Source organism: Camellia sinensis, chromosome 14, assembly GCF_055761805.1.
Source record: "Camellia sinensis isolate YWXY chromosome 14, ASM5576180v1, whole genome shotgun sequence".
Taxonomy (NCBI): Eukaryota; Viridiplantae; Streptophyta; class Magnoliopsida; order Ericales; family Theaceae; genus Camellia; species Camellia sinensis.
The window spans coordinates 104221033-104237782 of record NC_138974.1 but is presented as its reverse complement, the minus strand read 5'-3'; the positions used below and the strand labels follow the sequence as shown (position 1 = coordinate 104237782).

The 16750-nt window shown below is 48.5% G+C and overlaps 53 non-coding genes across 53 annotated transcripts; all 53 read right to left on the bottom strand.

Annotated features, from left to right (window-relative positions):
* Positions 1-171: 171 nt before the first annotated feature.
* LOC145810765 (5S ribosomal RNA) lies at positions 172-290 on the bottom strand. The gene has a single exon (XR_014354321.1). It is a non-coding gene; the product is annotated as a 5S ribosomal RNA (ribosomal RNA).
* A 195-nt stretch (positions 291-485) lies between these two features.
* On the bottom strand, positions 486-604 carry LOC145808616 (5S ribosomal RNA). Its single transcript, XR_014352079.1, has one exon. It is a non-coding gene; the product is annotated as a 5S ribosomal RNA (ribosomal RNA).
* Positions 605-801: 197 nt separating this feature from the next.
* Positions 802-920, bottom strand: LOC145808615 (5S ribosomal RNA). Its single transcript, XR_014352078.1, has one exon. It is a non-coding gene; the product is annotated as a 5S ribosomal RNA (ribosomal RNA).
* A 195-nt stretch (positions 921-1115) lies between these two features.
* On the bottom strand, positions 1116-1234 carry LOC145808614 (5S ribosomal RNA). Its single transcript, XR_014352077.1, has one exon. It is a non-coding gene; the product is annotated as a 5S ribosomal RNA (ribosomal RNA).
* A 196-nt stretch (positions 1235-1430) lies between these two features.
* On the bottom strand, positions 1431-1549 carry LOC145810328 (5S ribosomal RNA). Its single transcript, XR_014353903.1, has one exon. It is a non-coding gene; the product is annotated as a 5S ribosomal RNA (ribosomal RNA).
* Positions 1550-1745: 196 nt separating this feature from the next.
* LOC145809286 (5S ribosomal RNA) lies at positions 1746-1864 on the bottom strand. Its single transcript, XR_014352803.1, has one exon. It is a non-coding gene; the product is annotated as a 5S ribosomal RNA (ribosomal RNA).
* Positions 1865-2061: 197 nt separating this feature from the next.
* On the bottom strand, positions 2062-2180 carry LOC145809517 (5S ribosomal RNA). The gene has a single exon (XR_014353077.1). It is a non-coding gene; the product is annotated as a 5S ribosomal RNA (ribosomal RNA).
* Positions 2181-2375: 195 nt separating this feature from the next.
* LOC145808613 (5S ribosomal RNA) lies at positions 2376-2494 on the bottom strand. Its single transcript, XR_014352076.1, has one exon. It is a non-coding gene; the product is annotated as a 5S ribosomal RNA (ribosomal RNA).
* A 197-nt stretch (positions 2495-2691) lies between these two features.
* LOC145808612 (5S ribosomal RNA) lies at positions 2692-2810 on the bottom strand. Its single transcript, XR_014352075.1, has one exon. It is a non-coding gene; the product is annotated as a 5S ribosomal RNA (ribosomal RNA).
* A 197-nt stretch (positions 2811-3007) lies between these two features.
* LOC145808611 (5S ribosomal RNA) lies at positions 3008-3126 on the bottom strand. The gene has a single exon (XR_014352074.1). It is a non-coding gene; the product is annotated as a 5S ribosomal RNA (ribosomal RNA).
* A 197-nt stretch (positions 3127-3323) lies between these two features.
* LOC145808610 (5S ribosomal RNA) lies at positions 3324-3442 on the bottom strand. The gene has a single exon (XR_014352073.1). It is a non-coding gene; the product is annotated as a 5S ribosomal RNA (ribosomal RNA).
* Positions 3443-3638: 196 nt separating this feature from the next.
* Positions 3639-3757, bottom strand: LOC145810019 (5S ribosomal RNA). The gene has a single exon (XR_014353586.1). It is a non-coding gene; the product is annotated as a 5S ribosomal RNA (ribosomal RNA).
* A 195-nt stretch (positions 3758-3952) lies between these two features.
* LOC145808609 (5S ribosomal RNA) lies at positions 3953-4071 on the bottom strand. Its single transcript, XR_014352072.1, has one exon. It is a non-coding gene; the product is annotated as a 5S ribosomal RNA (ribosomal RNA).
* Positions 4072-4267: 196 nt separating this feature from the next.
* On the bottom strand, positions 4268-4386 carry LOC145808608 (5S ribosomal RNA). The gene has a single exon (XR_014352071.1). It is a non-coding gene; the product is annotated as a 5S ribosomal RNA (ribosomal RNA).
* Positions 4387-4580: 194 nt separating this feature from the next.
* LOC145810327 (5S ribosomal RNA) lies at positions 4581-4699 on the bottom strand. Its single transcript, XR_014353902.1, has one exon. It is a non-coding gene; the product is annotated as a 5S ribosomal RNA (ribosomal RNA).
* Positions 4700-4896: 197 nt separating this feature from the next.
* On the bottom strand, positions 4897-5015 carry LOC145808607 (5S ribosomal RNA). The gene has a single exon (XR_014352070.1). It is a non-coding gene; the product is annotated as a 5S ribosomal RNA (ribosomal RNA).
* Positions 5016-5211: 196 nt separating this feature from the next.
* On the bottom strand, positions 5212-5330 carry LOC145808605 (5S ribosomal RNA). Its single transcript, XR_014352068.1, has one exon. It is a non-coding gene; the product is annotated as a 5S ribosomal RNA (ribosomal RNA).
* Positions 5331-5525: 195 nt separating this feature from the next.
* Positions 5526-5644, bottom strand: LOC145809516 (5S ribosomal RNA). Its single transcript, XR_014353076.1, has one exon. It is a non-coding gene; the product is annotated as a 5S ribosomal RNA (ribosomal RNA).
* Positions 5645-5840: 196 nt separating this feature from the next.
* LOC145808604 (5S ribosomal RNA) lies at positions 5841-5959 on the bottom strand. The gene has a single exon (XR_014352067.1). It is a non-coding gene; the product is annotated as a 5S ribosomal RNA (ribosomal RNA).
* Positions 5960-6156: 197 nt separating this feature from the next.
* Positions 6157-6275, bottom strand: LOC145808603 (5S ribosomal RNA). The gene has a single exon (XR_014352066.1). It is a non-coding gene; the product is annotated as a 5S ribosomal RNA (ribosomal RNA).
* A 198-nt stretch (positions 6276-6473) lies between these two features.
* LOC145808602 (5S ribosomal RNA) lies at positions 6474-6592 on the bottom strand. The gene has a single exon (XR_014352065.1). It is a non-coding gene; the product is annotated as a 5S ribosomal RNA (ribosomal RNA).
* A 195-nt stretch (positions 6593-6787) lies between these two features.
* On the bottom strand, positions 6788-6906 carry LOC145808601 (5S ribosomal RNA). The gene has a single exon (XR_014352064.1). It is a non-coding gene; the product is annotated as a 5S ribosomal RNA (ribosomal RNA).
* A 197-nt stretch (positions 6907-7103) lies between these two features.
* LOC145809642 (5S ribosomal RNA) lies at positions 7104-7222 on the bottom strand. The gene has a single exon (XR_014353203.1). It is a non-coding gene; the product is annotated as a 5S ribosomal RNA (ribosomal RNA).
* Positions 7223-7420: 198 nt separating this feature from the next.
* LOC145808600 (5S ribosomal RNA) lies at positions 7421-7539 on the bottom strand. The gene has a single exon (XR_014352063.1). It is a non-coding gene; the product is annotated as a 5S ribosomal RNA (ribosomal RNA).
* A 195-nt stretch (positions 7540-7734) lies between these two features.
* LOC145808599 (5S ribosomal RNA) lies at positions 7735-7853 on the bottom strand. The gene has a single exon (XR_014352062.1). It is a non-coding gene; the product is annotated as a 5S ribosomal RNA (ribosomal RNA).
* Positions 7854-8053: 200 nt separating this feature from the next.
* LOC145808598 (5S ribosomal RNA) lies at positions 8054-8172 on the bottom strand. The gene has a single exon (XR_014352061.1). It is a non-coding gene; the product is annotated as a 5S ribosomal RNA (ribosomal RNA).
* Positions 8173-8368: 196 nt separating this feature from the next.
* On the bottom strand, positions 8369-8487 carry LOC145809197 (5S ribosomal RNA). The gene has a single exon (XR_014352697.1). It is a non-coding gene; the product is annotated as a 5S ribosomal RNA (ribosomal RNA).
* A 201-nt stretch (positions 8488-8688) lies between these two features.
* Positions 8689-8807, bottom strand: LOC145809641 (5S ribosomal RNA). Its single transcript, XR_014353202.1, has one exon. It is a non-coding gene; the product is annotated as a 5S ribosomal RNA (ribosomal RNA).
* A 201-nt stretch (positions 8808-9008) lies between these two features.
* On the bottom strand, positions 9009-9127 carry LOC145808597 (5S ribosomal RNA). Its single transcript, XR_014352060.1, has one exon. It is a non-coding gene; the product is annotated as a 5S ribosomal RNA (ribosomal RNA).
* Positions 9128-9324: 197 nt separating this feature from the next.
* Positions 9325-9443, bottom strand: LOC145809899 (5S ribosomal RNA). Its single transcript, XR_014353467.1, has one exon. It is a non-coding gene; the product is annotated as a 5S ribosomal RNA (ribosomal RNA).
* Positions 9444-9640: 197 nt separating this feature from the next.
* Positions 9641-9759, bottom strand: LOC145809358 (5S ribosomal RNA). The gene has a single exon (XR_014352890.1). It is a non-coding gene; the product is annotated as a 5S ribosomal RNA (ribosomal RNA).
* A 198-nt stretch (positions 9760-9957) lies between these two features.
* LOC145810326 (5S ribosomal RNA) lies at positions 9958-10076 on the bottom strand. The gene has a single exon (XR_014353901.1). It is a non-coding gene; the product is annotated as a 5S ribosomal RNA (ribosomal RNA).
* Positions 10077-10271: 195 nt separating this feature from the next.
* Positions 10272-10390, bottom strand: LOC145808596 (5S ribosomal RNA). Its single transcript, XR_014352059.1, has one exon. It is a non-coding gene; the product is annotated as a 5S ribosomal RNA (ribosomal RNA).
* Positions 10391-10585: 195 nt separating this feature from the next.
* LOC145808594 (5S ribosomal RNA) lies at positions 10586-10704 on the bottom strand. The gene has a single exon (XR_014352057.1). It is a non-coding gene; the product is annotated as a 5S ribosomal RNA (ribosomal RNA).
* A 198-nt stretch (positions 10705-10902) lies between these two features.
* On the bottom strand, positions 10903-11021 carry LOC145808593 (5S ribosomal RNA). The gene has a single exon (XR_014352056.1). It is a non-coding gene; the product is annotated as a 5S ribosomal RNA (ribosomal RNA).
* Positions 11022-11221: 200 nt separating this feature from the next.
* Positions 11222-11340, bottom strand: LOC145808592 (5S ribosomal RNA). The gene has a single exon (XR_014352055.1). It is a non-coding gene; the product is annotated as a 5S ribosomal RNA (ribosomal RNA).
* Positions 11341-11536: 196 nt separating this feature from the next.
* Positions 11537-11655, bottom strand: LOC145808591 (5S ribosomal RNA). The gene has a single exon (XR_014352054.1). It is a non-coding gene; the product is annotated as a 5S ribosomal RNA (ribosomal RNA).
* Positions 11656-11852: 197 nt separating this feature from the next.
* On the bottom strand, positions 11853-11971 carry LOC145808590 (5S ribosomal RNA). Its single transcript, XR_014352053.1, has one exon. It is a non-coding gene; the product is annotated as a 5S ribosomal RNA (ribosomal RNA).
* A 197-nt stretch (positions 11972-12168) lies between these two features.
* On the bottom strand, positions 12169-12287 carry LOC145809083 (5S ribosomal RNA). Its single transcript, XR_014352577.1, has one exon. It is a non-coding gene; the product is annotated as a 5S ribosomal RNA (ribosomal RNA).
* Positions 12288-12482: 195 nt separating this feature from the next.
* On the bottom strand, positions 12483-12601 carry LOC145808589 (5S ribosomal RNA). The gene has a single exon (XR_014352052.1). It is a non-coding gene; the product is annotated as a 5S ribosomal RNA (ribosomal RNA).
* Positions 12602-12796: 195 nt separating this feature from the next.
* Positions 12797-12915, bottom strand: LOC145809260 (5S ribosomal RNA). The gene has a single exon (XR_014352772.1). It is a non-coding gene; the product is annotated as a 5S ribosomal RNA (ribosomal RNA).
* Positions 12916-13111: 196 nt separating this feature from the next.
* On the bottom strand, positions 13112-13230 carry LOC145808588 (5S ribosomal RNA). The gene has a single exon (XR_014352051.1). It is a non-coding gene; the product is annotated as a 5S ribosomal RNA (ribosomal RNA).
* A 198-nt stretch (positions 13231-13428) lies between these two features.
* Positions 13429-13547, bottom strand: LOC145809898 (5S ribosomal RNA). The gene has a single exon (XR_014353466.1). It is a non-coding gene; the product is annotated as a 5S ribosomal RNA (ribosomal RNA).
* Positions 13548-13743: 196 nt separating this feature from the next.
* LOC145808587 (5S ribosomal RNA) lies at positions 13744-13862 on the bottom strand. The gene has a single exon (XR_014352050.1). It is a non-coding gene; the product is annotated as a 5S ribosomal RNA (ribosomal RNA).
* A 197-nt stretch (positions 13863-14059) lies between these two features.
* LOC145811891 (5S ribosomal RNA) lies at positions 14060-14178 on the bottom strand. Its single transcript, XR_014355423.1, has one exon. It is a non-coding gene; the product is annotated as a 5S ribosomal RNA (ribosomal RNA).
* Positions 14179-14375: 197 nt separating this feature from the next.
* On the bottom strand, positions 14376-14494 carry LOC145808586 (5S ribosomal RNA). Its single transcript, XR_014352049.1, has one exon. It is a non-coding gene; the product is annotated as a 5S ribosomal RNA (ribosomal RNA).
* Positions 14495-14692: 198 nt separating this feature from the next.
* LOC145808585 (5S ribosomal RNA) lies at positions 14693-14811 on the bottom strand. Its single transcript, XR_014352048.1, has one exon. It is a non-coding gene; the product is annotated as a 5S ribosomal RNA (ribosomal RNA).
* A 199-nt stretch (positions 14812-15010) lies between these two features.
* LOC145808583 (5S ribosomal RNA) lies at positions 15011-15129 on the bottom strand. The gene has a single exon (XR_014352046.1). It is a non-coding gene; the product is annotated as a 5S ribosomal RNA (ribosomal RNA).
* A 190-nt stretch (positions 15130-15319) lies between these two features.
* LOC145808582 (5S ribosomal RNA) lies at positions 15320-15438 on the bottom strand. Its single transcript, XR_014352045.1, has one exon. It is a non-coding gene; the product is annotated as a 5S ribosomal RNA (ribosomal RNA).
* Positions 15439-15633: 195 nt separating this feature from the next.
* On the bottom strand, positions 15634-15752 carry LOC145810908 (5S ribosomal RNA). Its single transcript, XR_014354460.1, has one exon. It is a non-coding gene; the product is annotated as a 5S ribosomal RNA (ribosomal RNA).
* A 197-nt stretch (positions 15753-15949) lies between these two features.
* On the bottom strand, positions 15950-16068 carry LOC145808581 (5S ribosomal RNA). Its single transcript, XR_014352044.1, has one exon. It is a non-coding gene; the product is annotated as a 5S ribosomal RNA (ribosomal RNA).
* A 197-nt stretch (positions 16069-16265) lies between these two features.
* Positions 16266-16384, bottom strand: LOC145809002 (5S ribosomal RNA). The gene has a single exon (XR_014352498.1). It is a non-coding gene; the product is annotated as a 5S ribosomal RNA (ribosomal RNA).
* A 198-nt stretch (positions 16385-16582) lies between these two features.
* On the bottom strand, positions 16583-16701 carry LOC145808580 (5S ribosomal RNA). The gene has a single exon (XR_014352043.1). It is a non-coding gene; the product is annotated as a 5S ribosomal RNA (ribosomal RNA).
* Between the last annotated feature and the right edge of the window lie 49 nt (positions 16702-16750).

Below are 16750 nucleotides of genomic sequence, written 5' to 3'. Positions count from 1 at the left end.
AAGCAGTAGACGGGGAAAAAAATGAAATTGAATGGAACAGGATAATCTGGAAATGGTTTAAAAGGGAGAAATTGTCGAAAAGGAGGCGAAGGCGATTGAATGGGCTAAAAATCGGACAGGCTGTCCGGGGAAAAAAAAAGGGGGGGGGGGGTGGTGGAAAAAGGGACAAAAGGGGTGCAACACGAGGACTTCCCAGGGGGTCACCCATCCTAGTACTTCTCTCGCCCAAGCACGCTTAACTGCGGAGTTCTGATGGGATCTGTTGCATTAGTGCTGGTATGATCGCACCCGAAGATTAACCGCGACTTTATTGTTTTAAGCAGTAGACGGGGAAAAAAATGAAATTGAATGGAACAGGATAATCTGGAAATGGTTTAAAAGGGAGAAATTGTCGAAAAGGAGGCGAAGGCGATTGAATGGGCTAAAAATCGGACAGGCTGTCCGGGGAAAAAAAAAGGGGGGGGGTGGTGGAAAAAGGGACAAAAGGGGTGCAACACGAGGACTTCCCAGGGGGTCACCCATCCTAGTACTACTCTCGCCCAAGCACGCTTAACTGCGGAGTTCTGATGGGATCCGGTGCATTAGTGCTGGTATGATCGCACCCGAAGATTAACCGCGACTTTATTGTTTTAAGCAGTAGACGGGGAAAAAAATGAAATTGAATGGAACAGGATAATCTGGAAATGGTTTAAAAGGGAGAAATTGTCGAAAAGGAGGCGAAGGCGATTGAATGGGCTAAAAATCGGACAGGCTGTCCGGGGAAAAAAAAAAGGGGGGGGGGTGGTGGAAAAAGGGACAAAAGGGGTGCAACACGAGGACTTCCCAGGGGGTCACCCATCCTAGTACTACTCTCGCCCAAGCACGCTTAACTGCGGAGTTCTGATGGGATCCGGTGCATTAGTGCTGGTATGATCGCACCCGAAGATTAACCGCGACTTTATTGTTTTAAGCAGTAGACGGGGAAAAAAATGAAATTGAATGGAACAGGATAATCTCGAAATGGTTTAAAAGGGAGAAATTGTCGAAAAGGAGGCGAAGGCGATTGAATGGGCTAAAAATCGGACAGGCTGTCCGGGGAAAAAAGAAGGGGGGGGGTGGTGGAAAAAGGGACAAAAGGGGTGCAACACGAGGACTTCCCAGGGGGTCACCCATCCTAGTACTACTCTCGCCCAAGCACGCTTAACTGCGGAGTTCTGATGGGATCCGGTGCATTAGTGCTGGTATGATCGCACCCGAAGATTAACCGCGACTTTATTGTTTTAAGCAGTAGACGGGGAAAAAAATGAAATTGAATGGAACAGGATAATCTGGAAATGGTTTAAAAGGGAGAAATTGTCGAAAAGGAGGCGAAGGCGATTGAATGGGCTAAAAATCGGACAGGCTGTCCGGGGAAAAAAAAAGGGGGGGGGGTGGTGGAAAAAGGGACAAAAGGGGTGCAACACGAGGACTTCCCAGGGGGTCACCCATCCTAGTACTACTCTCGCGCAAGCACGCTTAACTGCGGAGTTCTGATGGGATCCGGTGCATTAGTGCTGGTATGATCGCACCCGAAGATTAACCGCGACTTTATTGTTTTAAGCAGTAGACGGGGAAAAAAATGAAATTGAATGGAACAGGATAATCTGGAAATGGTTTAAAAGGGAGAAATTGTCGAAAAGGAGGCGAAGGCGATTGAATGGGCTAAAAATCGGACAGGCTGTCCGGGGAAAAAAAAAGGGGGGGGGGTGGTGGAAAAAGGGACAAAAGGGGTGCAACACGAGGACTTCCCAGGGGGTCACCCATCCTAGTACTACTCTCGCCCAAGCACGCTTAACTGCGGAGTTCTGATGGGATCCAGTGCATTAGTGCTGGTATGATCGCACCCGAAGATTAACCGCGACTTTATTGTTTTAAGCAGTAGACGGGGAAAAAAATGAAATTGAATGGAACAGGATAATCTGGAAATAGTTTAAAAGGGAGAAATTGTCGAAAAGGAGGCGAAGGCGATTGAATGGGCTAAAAATCGGACAGGCTGTCCGGGGAAAAAAAAAGGGGGAGGGGGTGGTGGAAAAAGGGACAAAAGGGGTGCAACACGAGGACTTCCCAGGGGGTCACCCATCCTAGTACTACTCTCGCCCAAGCACGCTTAACTGCGGAGTTCTGATGGGATCTGGTGCATTAGTGCTGGTATGATCGCACCCGAAGATTAACCGCGACTTTATTGTTTTAAGCAGTAGACGGGGAAAAAAATGAAATTGAATGGAACAGGATAATCTGGAAATGGTTTAAAAGGGAGAAATTGTCGAAAAGGAGGCGAAGGCGATTGAATGGGCAAAAAATCGGACAGGCTGTCCGGGGAAAAAAAAAGGGGGGGGGTGGTGGAAAAAGGGACAAAAGGGGTGCAACACGAGGACTTCCCAGGGGGTCACCCATCCTAGTACTACTCTCGCCCAAGCACGCTTAACTGCGGAGTTCTGATGGGATCCGGTGCATTAGTGCTGGTATGATCGCACCCGAAGATTAACCGCGACTTTATTGTTTTAAGCAGTAGACGGGGAAAAAAATGAAATTGAATGGAACAGGATAATCTGGAAATGGTTTAAAAGGGAGAAATTGTCGAAAAGGAGGCGAAGGCGATTGAATGGGCTAAAAATCGGACAGGCTGTCCGGGGAAAAAAAAAGGGGGGGGGGGTGGTGGAAAAAGGGACAAAAGGGGTGCAACACGAGGACTTCCCAGGGGGTCACCCATCCTAGTACTACTCTCGCCCAAGCACGCTTAACTGCGGAGTTCTGATGGGATCCGGTGCATTAGTGCTGGTATGATCGCACCCGAAGATTAACCGCGACTTTATTGTTTTAAGCAGTAGACGGGGAAAAAAATGAAATTGAATGGAACAGGATAATCTGGAAATGGTTTAAAAGGGAGAAATTGTCGAAAAAGAGGCGAAGGCGATTGAATAGGCTAAAAATCGGACAGGCTGTCCGGGGAAAAAAAAAGGGGGGGGGGGTGGTGGAAAAAGGGACAAAAGGGGTGCAACACGAGGACTTCCCAGGGGGTCACCCATCCTAGTACTACTCTCGCCCAAGCACGCTTAACTGCGGAGTTCTGATGGGATCCGGTGCATTAGTGCTGGTATGATCGCACCCGAAGGTTAACCGCGACTTTATTGTTTTAAGCAGTAGACGGGGAAAAAAATGAAATTGAATGGAACAGGATAATCTGGAAATGGTTTAAAAGGGAGAAATTGTCGAAAAGGAGGCGAAGGCGATTGAATGGGCTAAAAATCGGACAGGCTGTCCGGGGAAAAAAAAAGGGGGGGGGGGTGGTGGAAAAAGGGACAAAAGGGGTGCAACACGAGGACTTCCCAGGGGGTCACCCATCCTAGTACTACTCTCGCCCAAGCACGCTTAACTGCGGAGTTCTGATGGGATCCGGTGCATTAGTGCTGGTATGATCGCACCCGAAGGTTAACCGCGACTTTATTGTTTTAAGCAGTAGACGGGGAAAAAAATGAAATTGAATGGAACAGGATAATCTGGAAATGGTTTAAAAGGGAGAAATTGTCGAAAAGGAGGCGAAGGCGATTGAATGGGCTAAAAATCGGACAGGCTGTCCGGGGAAAAAAAAAGGGGGGGGGGTGGTGGAAAAAAGGACAAAAGGGGTGCAACACGAGGACTTCCCAGGGGGTCACCCATCCTAGTACTACTCTCGCCCAAGCACGCTTAACTGCGGAGTTCTGATGGGATCTGGTGCAGTAGTGCTGGTATGATCGCACCCGAAGATTAACCGCGACTTTATTGTTTTAAGCAGTAGACGGGGAAAAAAATGAAATTGAATGGAACAGGATAATCTGGAAATGGTTTAAAAGGGAGAAATTGTCGAAAAGGAGGCGAAGGCGATTGAATGGGCTAAAAATCGGACAGGCTGTCCGGGGAAAAAAAAAGGGGGGGGGTGGTGGAAAAAGGGACAAAAGGGGTGCAACACGAGGACTTCCCAGGGGGTCACCCATCCTAGTACTACTCTCGCCCAAGCACGCTTAACTGCGGAGTTCTGATGGGATCCGGTGCATTAGTGCTGGTATGATCGCACCCGAAGATTAACCGCGACTTTATTTTTTAAGCAGTAGACGGGGAAAAAAATGAAATTGAATGGAACAGGATAATCTCGAAATGGTTTAAAAGGGAGAAATTGTCGAAAAGGAGGCGAAGGCGATTGAATGGGCTAAAAATCGGACAGGCTGTCCGGGGAAAAAAAAGGGGGGGGGGGGTGGTGGAAAAAGGGACAAAAGGGGTGCAACACGAGGACTTCCCAGGGGGTCACCCATCCTAGTACTACTCTCGCCCAAGCACGCTTAACTGCGGAGTTCTGATGGGATCCGGTGCATTAGTGCTGGTATGATCGCACCCGAAGATTAACCGCGACTTTATTGTTTTAAGCAGTAGACGGGGAAAAAAATGAAATTGAATGGAACAGGATAATCTGGAAATGGTTTAAAAGGGAGAAATTGTCGAAAAGGAGGCGAAGGCGATTGAATGGGCTAAAAATCGGACAGGCTGTCCGGGGAAAAAAAAAGGGGGGGGTGGTGGAAAAAGGGACAAAAGGGGTGCAACACGAGGACTTCCCAGGGGGTCACCCATCCTAGTACTACTCTCGCGCAAGCACGCTTAACTGCGGAGTTCTGATGGGATCCGGTGCATTAGTGCTGGTATGATCGCACCCGAAGATTAACCGCGACTTTATTGTTTTAAGCAGTAGACGGGGAAAAAAATGAAATTGAATGGAACAGGATAATCTGGAAATGGTTTAAAAGGGAGAAATTGTCGAAAAGGAGGCGAAGGCGATTGAATGGGCTAAAAATCGGACAGGCTGTCCGGGGAAAAAAAAAGGGGGGGGGGGTGGTGGAAAAAGGGACAAAAGGGGTGCAACACGAGGACTTCCCAGGGGGTCACCCATCCTAGTACTACTCTCGCCCAAGCACGCTTAACTGCGGAGTTCTGATGGGATCCGGTGCATTAGTGCTGGTATGATCGCACCCGAAGATTAACCGCGACTTTATTGTTTTAAGCAGTAGACGGGGAAAAAAATGAAATTGAATGGAACAGGATAATCTGGAAATGGTTTAAAAGGGAGAAATTGTCGAAAAGGAGGCGAAGACGATTGAATGGGCTAAAAATCGGACAGGCTGTCCGGGGAAAAAAAAAGGGGGGGGTGTGGTGGAAAAAGGGACAAAAGGGGTGCAACACGAGGACTTCCCAGGGGGTCACCCATCCTAGTACTACTCTCGCCCAAGCACGCTTAACTGCGGAGTTCTGATGGGATCCGGTGCATTAGTGCTGGTATGATCGCACCCGAAGATTAACCGCGACTTTATTGTTTTAAGCAGTAGACGGGGAAAAAAATGAAATTGAATGGAACAGGATAATCTGGAAATGGTTTAAAAGGGAGAAATTGTCGAAAAGGAGGCGAAGGCGATTGAATGGGCTAAAAATCGGACAGGCTGTCCGGGGAAAAAAAAAGGGGGGGGGTGGTGGAAAAAGGGACAAAAGGGGTGCAACACGAGGACTTCCCAGGGGGTCACCCATCCTAGTACTACTCTCGCCCAAGCACGCTTAACTGCGGAGTTCTGATGGGATCTGGTGCATTAGTGCTGGTATGATCGCACCCGAAGATTAACCGCGACTTTATTGTTTTAAGCAGTAGACGGGGAAAAAAATGAAATTGAATGGAACAGGATAATCTGGAAATGGTTTAAAAGGGAGAAATTGTCGAAAAGGAGGCGAAAGCGATTGAATGGGCTAAAAATCGGACAGGCTGTCCGGGGAAAAAAAAAGGGGGGGGGGTGGTGGAAAAAGGGACAAAAGGGGTGCAACACGAGGACTTCCCAGGGGGTCACCCATCCTAGTACTACTCTCGCCCAAGCACGCTTAACTGCGGAGTTCTGATGGGATCCGGTGCATTAGTGCTGGTATGATCGCACCCGAAGATTAACCGCGACTTTATTGTTTTAAGCAGTAGACGGGGAAAAAAATGAAATTGAATGGAACAGGATAATCTGGAAATGGTTTAAAAGGGAGAAATTGTCGAAAAGGAGGCGAAGGCGATTGAATGGGCTAAAAATCGGACAGGCTGTCCGGGGAAAAAAAAAGGGGGGGGTGGTGGTGGAAAAAGGGACAAAAGGGGTGCAACACGAGGACTTCCCAGGGGGTCACCCATCCTAGTACTACTCTCGCCCAAGCACGCTTAACTGCGGAGTTCTGATGGGATCCGGTGCATTAGTGCTGGTATGATCGCACCCGAAGATTAACCGCGACTTTATTGTTTTAAGCAGTAGACGGGGAAAAAAATGAAATTGAATGGAACAGGATAATCTGGAAATGGTTTAAAAGGGAGAAATTGTCGAAAAGGAGGCGAAGGCGATTGAATGTGCTAAAAATCGGACAGGCTGTCCGGGGAAAAAAAAAGGGGGGGGGGGGTGGTGGAAAAAGGGACAAAAGGGGTGCAACACGAGGACTTCCCAGGGGGTCACCCATCCTAGTACTACTCTCGCCCAAGCACGCTTAACTGCGGAGTTCTGATGGGATCCGGTGCATTAGTGCTGGTATGATCGCACCCGAAGATTAACCGCGACTTTATTGTTTTAAGCAGTAGACGGGGAAAAAAATGAAATTGAACGGAACAGGATAATCTGGAAATGGTTTAAAAGGGAGAAATTGTCGAAAAGGAGGCGAAGGCGATTGAATGGGCTAAAAATCGGACAGGCTGTCCGGGGAAAAAAAAAGGGGGGGGGTGGTGGAAAAAGGGACAAAAGGGGTGCAACACGAGGACTTCCCAGGGGGTCACCCATCCTAGTACTACTCTCGCCCAAGCACGCTTAACTGCGGAGTTCTGATGGGATCCGGTGCATTAGTGCTGGTATGATCGCACCCGAAGATTAACCGCGACTTTATTGTTTTAAGCAGTAGACGGGGAAAAAAATGAAATTGAATGGAACAGGATAATCTGGAAATGGTTTAAAAGGGAGAAATTGTCGAAAAGGAGGCGAAGGCGATTGAATGGGCTAAAAATCGGACAGGCTGTCCGGGGAAGAAAAAAGGGGGGGGGGGTGGTGGAAAAAGGGACAAAAGGGGTGCAACACGAGGACTTCCCAGGGGGTCACCCATCCTAGTACTACTCTCGCCCAAGCACGCTTAACTGCGAAGTTCTGATGGGATCCGGTGCATTAGTGCTGGTATGATCGCACCCGAAGATTAACCGCGACTTTATTGTTTTAAGCAGTAGACGGGGAAAAAAATGAAATTGAATGGAACAGGATAATCTGGAAATGGTTTAAAAGGGAGAAATTGTCGAAAAGGAGGCGAAGGCGATTGAATGGGCTAAAAATCGGACAGGCTGTCCGGGGAAAAAAAAGGGGGGGGGGGGGTGGTGGAAAAAGGGACAAAAGGGGTGCAACACGAGGACTTCCCAGGGGGTCACCCATCCTAGTACTACTCTCGCCCAAGCACGCTTAACTGCGGAGTTCTGATGGGATCCGGTGCATTAGTGCTGGTATGATCGCACCCGAAGATTAACCGCGACTTTATTGTTTTAAGCAGTAGACGGGGAAAAAAATGAAATTGAATGGAACAGGATAATCTGGAAATGGTTTAAAAGGGAGAAATTGTCGAAAAGGAGGCGAAGGCGATTGAATGGGCTAAAAATCGGACAGGCTGTCCGGGGAAAAAAAAAGGGGGGGGGTGGTGGAAAAAAGGACAAAAGGGGTGCAACACGAGGACTTCCCAGGGGGTCACCCATCCTAGTACTACTCTCGCCCAAGCACGCTTAACTGCGGAGTTCTGATGGGATCCGGTGCATTAGTGCTGGTATGATCGCACCCGAAGATTAACCGCGACTTTATTGTTTTAAGCAGTAGACGGGGAAAAAAATGAAATTGAATGGAACAGGATAATCTGGAAATGGTTTAAAAGGGAGAAATTGTCGAAAAGGAGGCGAAGGCGATTGAATGGGCTAAAAATCGGACAGGCTGTCCGGGGAAAAAAAAAAGGGGGGGGGGGGGTGGTGGAAAAAGGGACAAAAGGGGTGCAACACGAGGACTTCCCAGGGGGTCACCCATCCTAGTACTACTCTCGCCCAAGCACGCTTAACTGCGGAGTTCTGATGGGATCCGGTGCATTAGTGCTGGTATGATCGCACCCGCAGATTAACCGCGACTTTATTGTTTTAAGCAGTAGACGGGGAAAAAAATGAAATTGAATGGAACAGGATAATCTGGAAATGGTTTAAAAGGGAGAAATTGTCGAAAAGGAGGCGAAGGCGATTGAATGGGCTAAAAATCGGACAGGCTGTCTGGGGAAAAAAAAAGGAGGGGGGGTGGTGGAAAAAGGGACAAAAGGGGTGCAACACAAGGACTTCCCAGGGGGTCACCCATCCTAGTACTACTCTCGCCCAAGCACGCTTAACTGCGGAGTTCTGATGGGATCCGGTGCATTAGTGCTGGTATGATCGCACCCGAAGATTAACCGCGACTTTATTGTTTTAAGCAGTAGACGGGGAAAAAAATGAAATTGAATGGAACAGGATAATCTGGAAATGGTTTAAAAGGGAGAAATTGTCGAAAAGGAGGCGAAGGCGATTGAATGGGCTAAAAATCGGACAGGCTGTCCGGGGAAAAAAAAAGGGGGGGGGGGGGGGTGGTGGAAAAAGGGACAAAAGGGGTGCAACACGAGGACTTCCCAGGGGGTCACCCATCCTAGTACTACTCTCGCCCAAGCACGCTTAACTGCGAAGTTCTGATGGGATCCGGTGCATTAGTGCTGGTATGATCGCACCCGAAGATTAACCGCGACTTTATTGTTTTAAGCAGTAGACGGGGAAAAAAATGAAATTGAATGGAACAGGATAATCTGGAAATGGTTTAAAAGGGAGAAATTGTCGAAAAGGAGGCGAAGGCGATTGAATGGGCTAAAAATCTGACAGGCTGTCCGGGGAAAAAAAAAGGGGGGGGGGGGGGGTGGTGGAAAAAGGGACAAAAGGGGTGCAACACGAGGACTTCCCAGGGGGTCACCCATCCTAGTACTACTCTCGCCCAAGCACGCTTAACTGCGGAGTTCTGATGGGATCCGGTGCATTAGTGCTGGTATGATCGCACCCGAAGATTAACCGCGACTTTATTGTTTTAAGCAGTAGACGGGGAAAAAAATGAAATTGAATGGAACAGGATAATCTGGAAATGGTTTAAAAGGGAGAAATTGTCGAAAAGGAGGCGAAGGCGATTGAATGGTCTAAAAATCGGACAGGCTGTCCGGGGAAAAAAAAAGGGGGGGGGGGTGGTGGAAAAAGGGACAAAAGGGGTGCAACACGAGGACTTCCCAGGGGGTCACCCATCCTAGTACTACTCTCGCCCAAGCACGCTTAATTGCGGAGTTCTGATGGGATCCGGTGCATTAGTGCTGGTATGATCGCACCCGAAGATTAACCGCGACTTTATTGTTTTAAGCAGTAGACGGGGAAAAAAATGAAATTGAATGGAACAGGATAATCTGGAAATGGTTTAAAAGGGAGAAATTGTCGAAAAGGAGGCGAAGGCGATTGAATGGGCTAAAAATCGGACAGGCTGTCCGGGGAAAAAAAAAGGGGGGGGGGGTGGTGGAAAAAGGGACAAAAGGGGTGCAACACGAGGACTTCCCAGGGGGTCACCCATCCTAGTACTACTCTCGCCCAAGCACGCTTAACTGCGGAGTTCTGATGGGATCCGGTGCATTAGTGCTAGTATGATCGCACCCGAAGATTAACCGCGACTTTATTGTTTTAAACAGTAGACGGGGAAAAAAATGAAATTGAATGGAACAGGATAATCTGGAAATGGTTTAAAAGGGAGAAATTGTCGAAAAGGAGGCGAAGGCGATTGAATGGGCTAAAAATCGGACAGGCTGTCCGGGGAAAAAAAAAGGGGGGGGGGGGTGGTGGAAAAAGGGACAAAAGGGGTGCAACACGAGGACTTCCCAGGGGGTCACCCATCCTAGTACTACTCTCGCGCAAGCACGCTTAACTGCGGAGTTCTGATGGGATCCGGTGCATTAGTGCTGGTATGATCGCACCCGAAGATTAACCGCGACTTTATTGTTTTAAGCAGTAGACGGGGAAAAAAATGAAATTGAATGGAACAGGATAATCTGGAAATGGTTTAAAAGGTAGAAATTGTCGAAAAGGAGGCGAAGGCGATTGAATGGGCTAAAAATCGGACAGGCTGTCCGGGGAAAAAAAAAGGGGGGGGGTGGTGGAAAAAGGGACAAAAGGGGTGCAACACGAGGACTTCCCAGGGGGTCACCCATCCTAGTACTACTCTCGCCCAAGCACGCTTAACTGCGGAGTTCTGATGGGATCCGGTGCATTAGTGCTGGTATGATCGCACCCGAAGATTAACCGCGACTTTATTGTTTTAAGCAGTAGACGGGGAAAAAAATGAAATTGAATGGAACAGGATAATCTGGAAATGGTTTAAAAGGGAGAAATTGTCGAAAAGGAGGCGAAGGCGATTGAATGGGCTAAAAATCGGAACGGCTGTCCGGGGAAAAAAAAAGGGGGGGGGTGGTGGAAAAAGGGACAAAAGGGGTGCAACACGAGGACTTCCCAGGGGGTCACCCATCCTAGTACTACTCTCGCCCAAGCACGCTTAACTGCGGAGTTCTGATGGGATCCGGTGCATTAGTGCTGGTATGATCGCACCCGAAGATTAACCGCGACTTTATTGTTTTAAGCAGTAGACGGGGAAAAAAATGAAATTGAATGGAACAGGATAATCTGGAAATGGTTTAAAATGGAGAAATTGTCGAAAAGGAGGCGAAGGCGATTGAATGGGCTAAAAATCGGACAGGCTGTCCGGGGAAAAAAAAAAGGGGGGGGGGGTGGTGGAAAAAGGGACAAAAGGGGTGCAACACGAGGACTTCCCAGGGGGTCACCCATCCTAGTACTACTCTCGCCCAAGCACGCTTAACTGCGGAGTTCTGATGGGATCCGGTGCATTAGTGCTGGTATGATCGCACCCGAAGATTAACCGCGACTTTATTGTTTTAAGCAGTAGACGGGGAAAAAAATGAAATTGAATGGAACAGGATAATCTGGAAATGGTTTAAAAGGGAGAAATTGTCGAAAAGGAGGCGAAGGCGATTGAATGGGCTAAAAATCGGACAGGCTGTCCGGGGAAAAAAAAAGGGGGGGGGGGGGGTGGTGGAAAAAGGGACAAAAGGGGTGCAACACGAGGACTTCCCAGGGGGTCACCCATCCTAGTACTACTCTCGCCCAAGCACGCTTAACTGCGGAGTTCTGATGGGATCCGGTGCATTAGTGCTGGTATGATCGCACCCGAAGATTAACCGCGACTTTATTGTTTTAAGCAGTAGACGGGGAAAAAAATGAAATTGAATGGAACAGGATAATCTGGAAATGGTTTAAAAGGGAGAAATTGTCGAAAAGGAGGCGAAGGCGATTGAATGGGCTAAAAATCGAACAGGCTGTCCGGGGAAAAAAAAAGGGGGGGGGGTGGTGGAAAAAGGGACAAAAGGGGTGCAACACGAGGACTTCCCAGGGGGTCACCCATCCTAGTACTACTCTCGCCCAAGCACGCTTAACTGCGGAGTTCTGATGGGATCCGGTGCATTAGTGCTGGTATGATCGCACCCGAAGATTAACCGCGACTTTATTGTTTTAAGCAGTAGACGGGGAAAAAAATGAAATTGAATGGAACAGGATAATCTGGAAATGGTTTAAAAGGGAGAAATTGTCGAAAAGGAGGCGAAGGCGATTGAATGGGCTAAAAATCGGACAGGCTGTCCGGGGAAAAAAAAAGGGGGGGGGGGTGGTGGAAAAAGGGACAAAAGGGGTGCAACACGAGGACTTCCCAGGGGGTCACCCATCCTAGTACTACTCTCGCCCAAGCACGCTTAACTGCGGAGTTCTGATGGGATCCGGTGCATTAGTGCTGGTATGATCGCACCCGAAGATTAACCGCGACTTTATTGTTTTAAGCAGTAGACGGGGAAAAAAATGAAATTGAATGGAACAGGATAATCTGGAAATGGTTTAAAAGGGAGAAATTGTCGAAAAGGAGGCGAAGGCGATTGAATGGGCTAAAAATCGGACAGGCTGTCCGGGGAAAAAAAAAGGGGGGGGGGGTGGTGGAAAAAGGGACAAAAGGGGTGCAACACGAGGACTTCCCAGGGGGTCACCCATCCTAGTACTACTCTCGCCCAAGCACGCTTAACTGCGGAGTTCTGATGGGATCCGGTGCATTAGTGCAGGTATGATCGCACCCGAAGATTAACCGCGACTTTATTGTTTTAAGCAGTAGACGGGGAAAAAAATGAAATTGAATGGAACAGGATAATCTGGAAATGGTTTAAAAGGGAGAAATTGTCGAAAAGGAGGCGAAGGCGATTGAATGGGCTAAAAATCGGACAGGCTGTCTGGGGAAAAAAAAAGGGGGGGGGTGGTGGAAAAATGGACAAAAGGGGTGCAACACGAGGACTTCCCAGGGGGTCACCCATCCTAGTACTACTCTCGCCCAAGCACGCTTAACTGCGGAGTTCTGATGGGATCCGGTGCATTAGTGCTGGTATGATCGCACCCGAAGATTAACCGCGACTTTATTGTTTTAAGCAGTAGACGGGGAGAAAAATGAAATTGAATGGAACAGGATAATCTGGAATTGGTTTAAAAGGGAGAAATTGTCGAAAAGGAGGCGAAGGCGATTGAATGGGCTAAAAATCGGACAGGCTGTCCGGGGAAAAAAAAATGGGGGGGGTGGGGGAAAAAGGGACAAAAGGGGTGCAACACGAGGACTTCCCAGGGGGTCACCCATCCTAGTACTACTCTCGCCCAAGCACGCTTCACTGCGGAGTTCTGATGGGATCCGGTGCATTAGTGCTGGTATGATCGCACCCGAAGATTAACCGCGACTTTATTGTTTTAAGCAGTAGACGGGGAAAAAAATGAAATTGAATGGAACAGGATAATCTGGAAATGGTTTAAAAGGGAGAAATTGTCGAAAAGGAGGCGAAGGCGATTGAATGGGCTAAAAATCGGACAGGCTGTCCGGGGAAAAAAAAAGGGGGGGGGGTGGTGGAAAAAGGGACAAAAGGGGTGCAACACGAGGACTTCCCAGGGGGTCACCCATCCTAGTACTACTCTCGCCCAAGCACGCTTAACTGCGGAGTTCTGATGGGATCCGGTGCATTAGTGCTGGTATGATCGCACCCGAAGATTAACCGCGACTTTATTGTTTTAAGCAGTAGACGGGGAAAAAAATGAAATTGCATGGAACAGGATAATCTGGAAATGGTTTAAAAGGGAGAAATTGTCGAAAAGGAGGCGAAGGCGATTGAATGGGCTAAAAATCGGACAGGCTGTCCGGGGAAAAAAAAAGGGGGGGGGGGGTGGTGGAAAATGGGACAAAAGGGGTGCAACACGAGGACTTCCCAGGGGGTCACCCATCCTAGTACTACTCTCGCCCAAGCACGCTTAATTGCGGAGTTCTGATGGGATCCGGTGCATTAGTGCTGGTATGATCGCACCCGAAGATTAACCGCGACTTTATTGTTTTAAGCAGTAGACGGGGAAAAAAATGAAATTGAATGGAACAGGATAATCTGGAAATGGTTTAAAAGGGAGAAATTGTCGAAAAGGAGGCGAAGGCGATTGAATGGGCTAAAAATCGGACAGGCTGTCCGGGGAAAAAAAAAGGGGGGGGGGTGGTGGAAAAAGGGACAAAAGGGGTGCAACACGAGGACTTCCCAGGGGGTCACCCATCCTAGTACTACTCTCGCCCAAGCACGCTTAACTGCGGAGTTCTGATGGGATCCGGTGCATTAGTGCTGGTATGATCGCACCCGAAGATTAACCGCGACTTTATTGTTTTAAGCAGTAGACGGGGAAAAAAATGAAATTGAATGGAACAGGATAATCTGGAAATGGTTTAAAAGGGAGAAATTGTCGAAAAGGAGGCGAAGGCGATTGAATGGGCTAAAAATCGGACAGGCTGTCCGGGGAAAAAAAAAGGGGGGGGGGGTGGTGGAAAAAGGGACAAAAGGGGTGCAACACGAGGACTTCCCAGGGGGTCACCCATCCTAGTACTACTCTCACGCAAGCACGCTTAACTGCGGAGTTCTGATGGGATCCTGTGCATTAGTGCTGGTATGATCGCAGCCGAAGATTAACCGCGACTTTATTGTTTTAAGCAGTAGACGGGGAAAAAAATGAAATTGAATGGAACAGGATAATCTGGAAATGGTTTAAAAGGGAGAAATTGTCGAAAAGGAGGCGAAGGCGATTGAATGGGCTAAAAAGCGGACAGGCTGTCCGGGGAAAAAAAAAGGGGGGGGGGGTGGTGGAAAAAGGGACAAAAGGGGTGCAACACGAGGACTTCCCAGGGGGTCACCCATCCTAGTACTACTCTCGCCCAAGCACGCTTAACTGCGGAGTTCTGATGGGATCCGGTGCATTAGTGCTGGTATGATCGCACCCGAAGATTAACCGCGACTTTATTGTTTTAGGCAGTAGACGGTGAAAAAAATGAAATTGAATGGAACAGGATAATCTGGAAATGGTTTAAAAGGGAGAAATTGTCGAAAAGGAGGCGAAGGCGATTGAATGGGCTAAAAATCGGACAGGCTGTCCGGGGAAAAAAAAAGGGGGGGGGGGGTGGTGGAAAAAGGGACAAAAGGGGTGCAACACGAGGACTTCCCAGGGGGTCACCCATCCTAGTACTACTCTCGCCCAAGCACGCTTAACTGCGGAGTTCTGATGGGATCCGGTGCATTAGTGCTGGTATGATCGCACCCGAAGATTAACCGCGACTTTATTGTTTTAAGCAGTAGACGGGGAAAAAAATGAAATTGAATGGAACAGGATAATCTGGAAATGGTTTAAAAGGGAGAAATTGTCGAAAAGGAGGCGAAGGCGATTGAATGGGCTAAAAATCGGACAGGCTGTCCGGGGAAAAAAAAAGGGGGGGGGGGGGTGGTGGAAAAAGGGACAAAAGGGGTGCAACACGAGGACTTCCCAGGGGGTCACCCATCCTAGTACTACTCTCGCCCAAGCACGCTTAACTGCGGAGTTCTGATGGGATCCGGTGCATTAGTGCTGGTATGATCGCACCCGAAGATTAACCGCGACTTTATTGTTTTAAGCAGTAGACGGGGAAAAAAATGAAATTGAATGGAACAGGATAATCTGGAAATGGTTTAAAAGGGAGAAATTGTCGAAAAGGAGGCGAAGGCGATTGAATGGGCTAAAAATCGGACAGGCTGTCCGGGGAAAAAAAAAGGGGGGGGGGGGGTGGTGGAAAAAGGGGTGCAACACGAGGACTTCCCAGGGGGTCACCCATCCTAGTACTACTCTCGCCCAAGCACGCTTAACTGCGGAGTTCTGATGGGATCCGGTGCATTAGTGCTGGTATGATCGCACCCGAAGATTAACCGCGACTTTATTGTTTTAAGCAGTAGACGGGGAAAAAAATGAAATTGAATGGAACAGGATAATCTGGAAATGGTTTAAAAGGGAGAAATTGTCGAAAAGGAGGCGAAGGCGATTGAATGGGCTAAAAATCGGACAGGCTGTCCGGGGAAAAAAAAAGGGGGGGGGTGGTGGAAAAAGGGACAAAAGGGGTGCAACACGAGGACTTCCCAGGGGGTCACCCATCCTATTACTACTCTCGCCCAAGCACGCTTAATTGCGGAGTTCTGATGGGATCCGGTGCATTAGTGCTGGTATGATCGCACCCGAAGATTAACCGCGACTTTATTGTTTTAAGCAGTAGACGGGGAAAAAAATGAAATTGAATGGAACAGGATAATCTGGAAATGGTTTAAAAGGGAGAAATTGTCGAAAAGGAGGCGAAGGCGATTGAATGGGCTAAAAATCGGACAGGCTGTCCGGGGAAAAAAAAAGGGGGGGGGGGTGGTGGAAAAAGGGACAAAAGGGGTGCAACACGAGGACTTCCCAGGGGGTCACCCATCCTAGTACTACTCTCGCCCAAGCACGCTTAACTGCGGAGTTCTGATGGGATCCGGTGCATTAGTGCTGGTATGATCGCACCCGAAGATTAACCGCGACTTTATTGTTTTAAGCAGTAGACGGGGAAAAAAATGAAATTGAATGGAACAGGATAATCTGGAAATGGTTTAAAAGGGAGAAATTGTCGAAAAAGAGGCGAAGGCGATTGAATGGGCTAAAAATCGGACAGGCTGTCCGGGGAAAAAAAAAGGGGGGGGGGGTGGTGGAAAAAGGGACAAAAAGGGTGCAACACGAGGACTTCCCAGGGGGTCACCCATCCTAGTACTACTCTCGCCCAAGCACGCTTAACTGCGGAGTTCTGATGGGATCCGGTGCATTAGTGCTGGTATGATCGCACCCGAAGATTAACCGCGACTTTATTGTTTTAAGCAGTAGACGGGGAAAAAAATGAAATTGAATGGAACAGGATAATCTGGAAATGGTTTAAAAGGGAGAAATTGTCGAAAAGGAGGCGAAGGCGATTGAATGGGCTAAAAATCAGACAGGCTGTCCGGGGAAAAAAAAAGGGGGGGGGAGGTGGTGGAAAAAGGGACAAAAGGGGTGCAACACGAGGACTTCCCAGGGGGTCACCCATCCTAGTACTACTCTCGCCCAAGCACGCTTAACTGCGGAGTTCTGATGGGATCCGGTGCATTAGTGCTGGTATGATCGCACCCGAAGATTAACCGCGACTTTATTGTTTTAAGCAGTAGTCGGGGAAAAAAA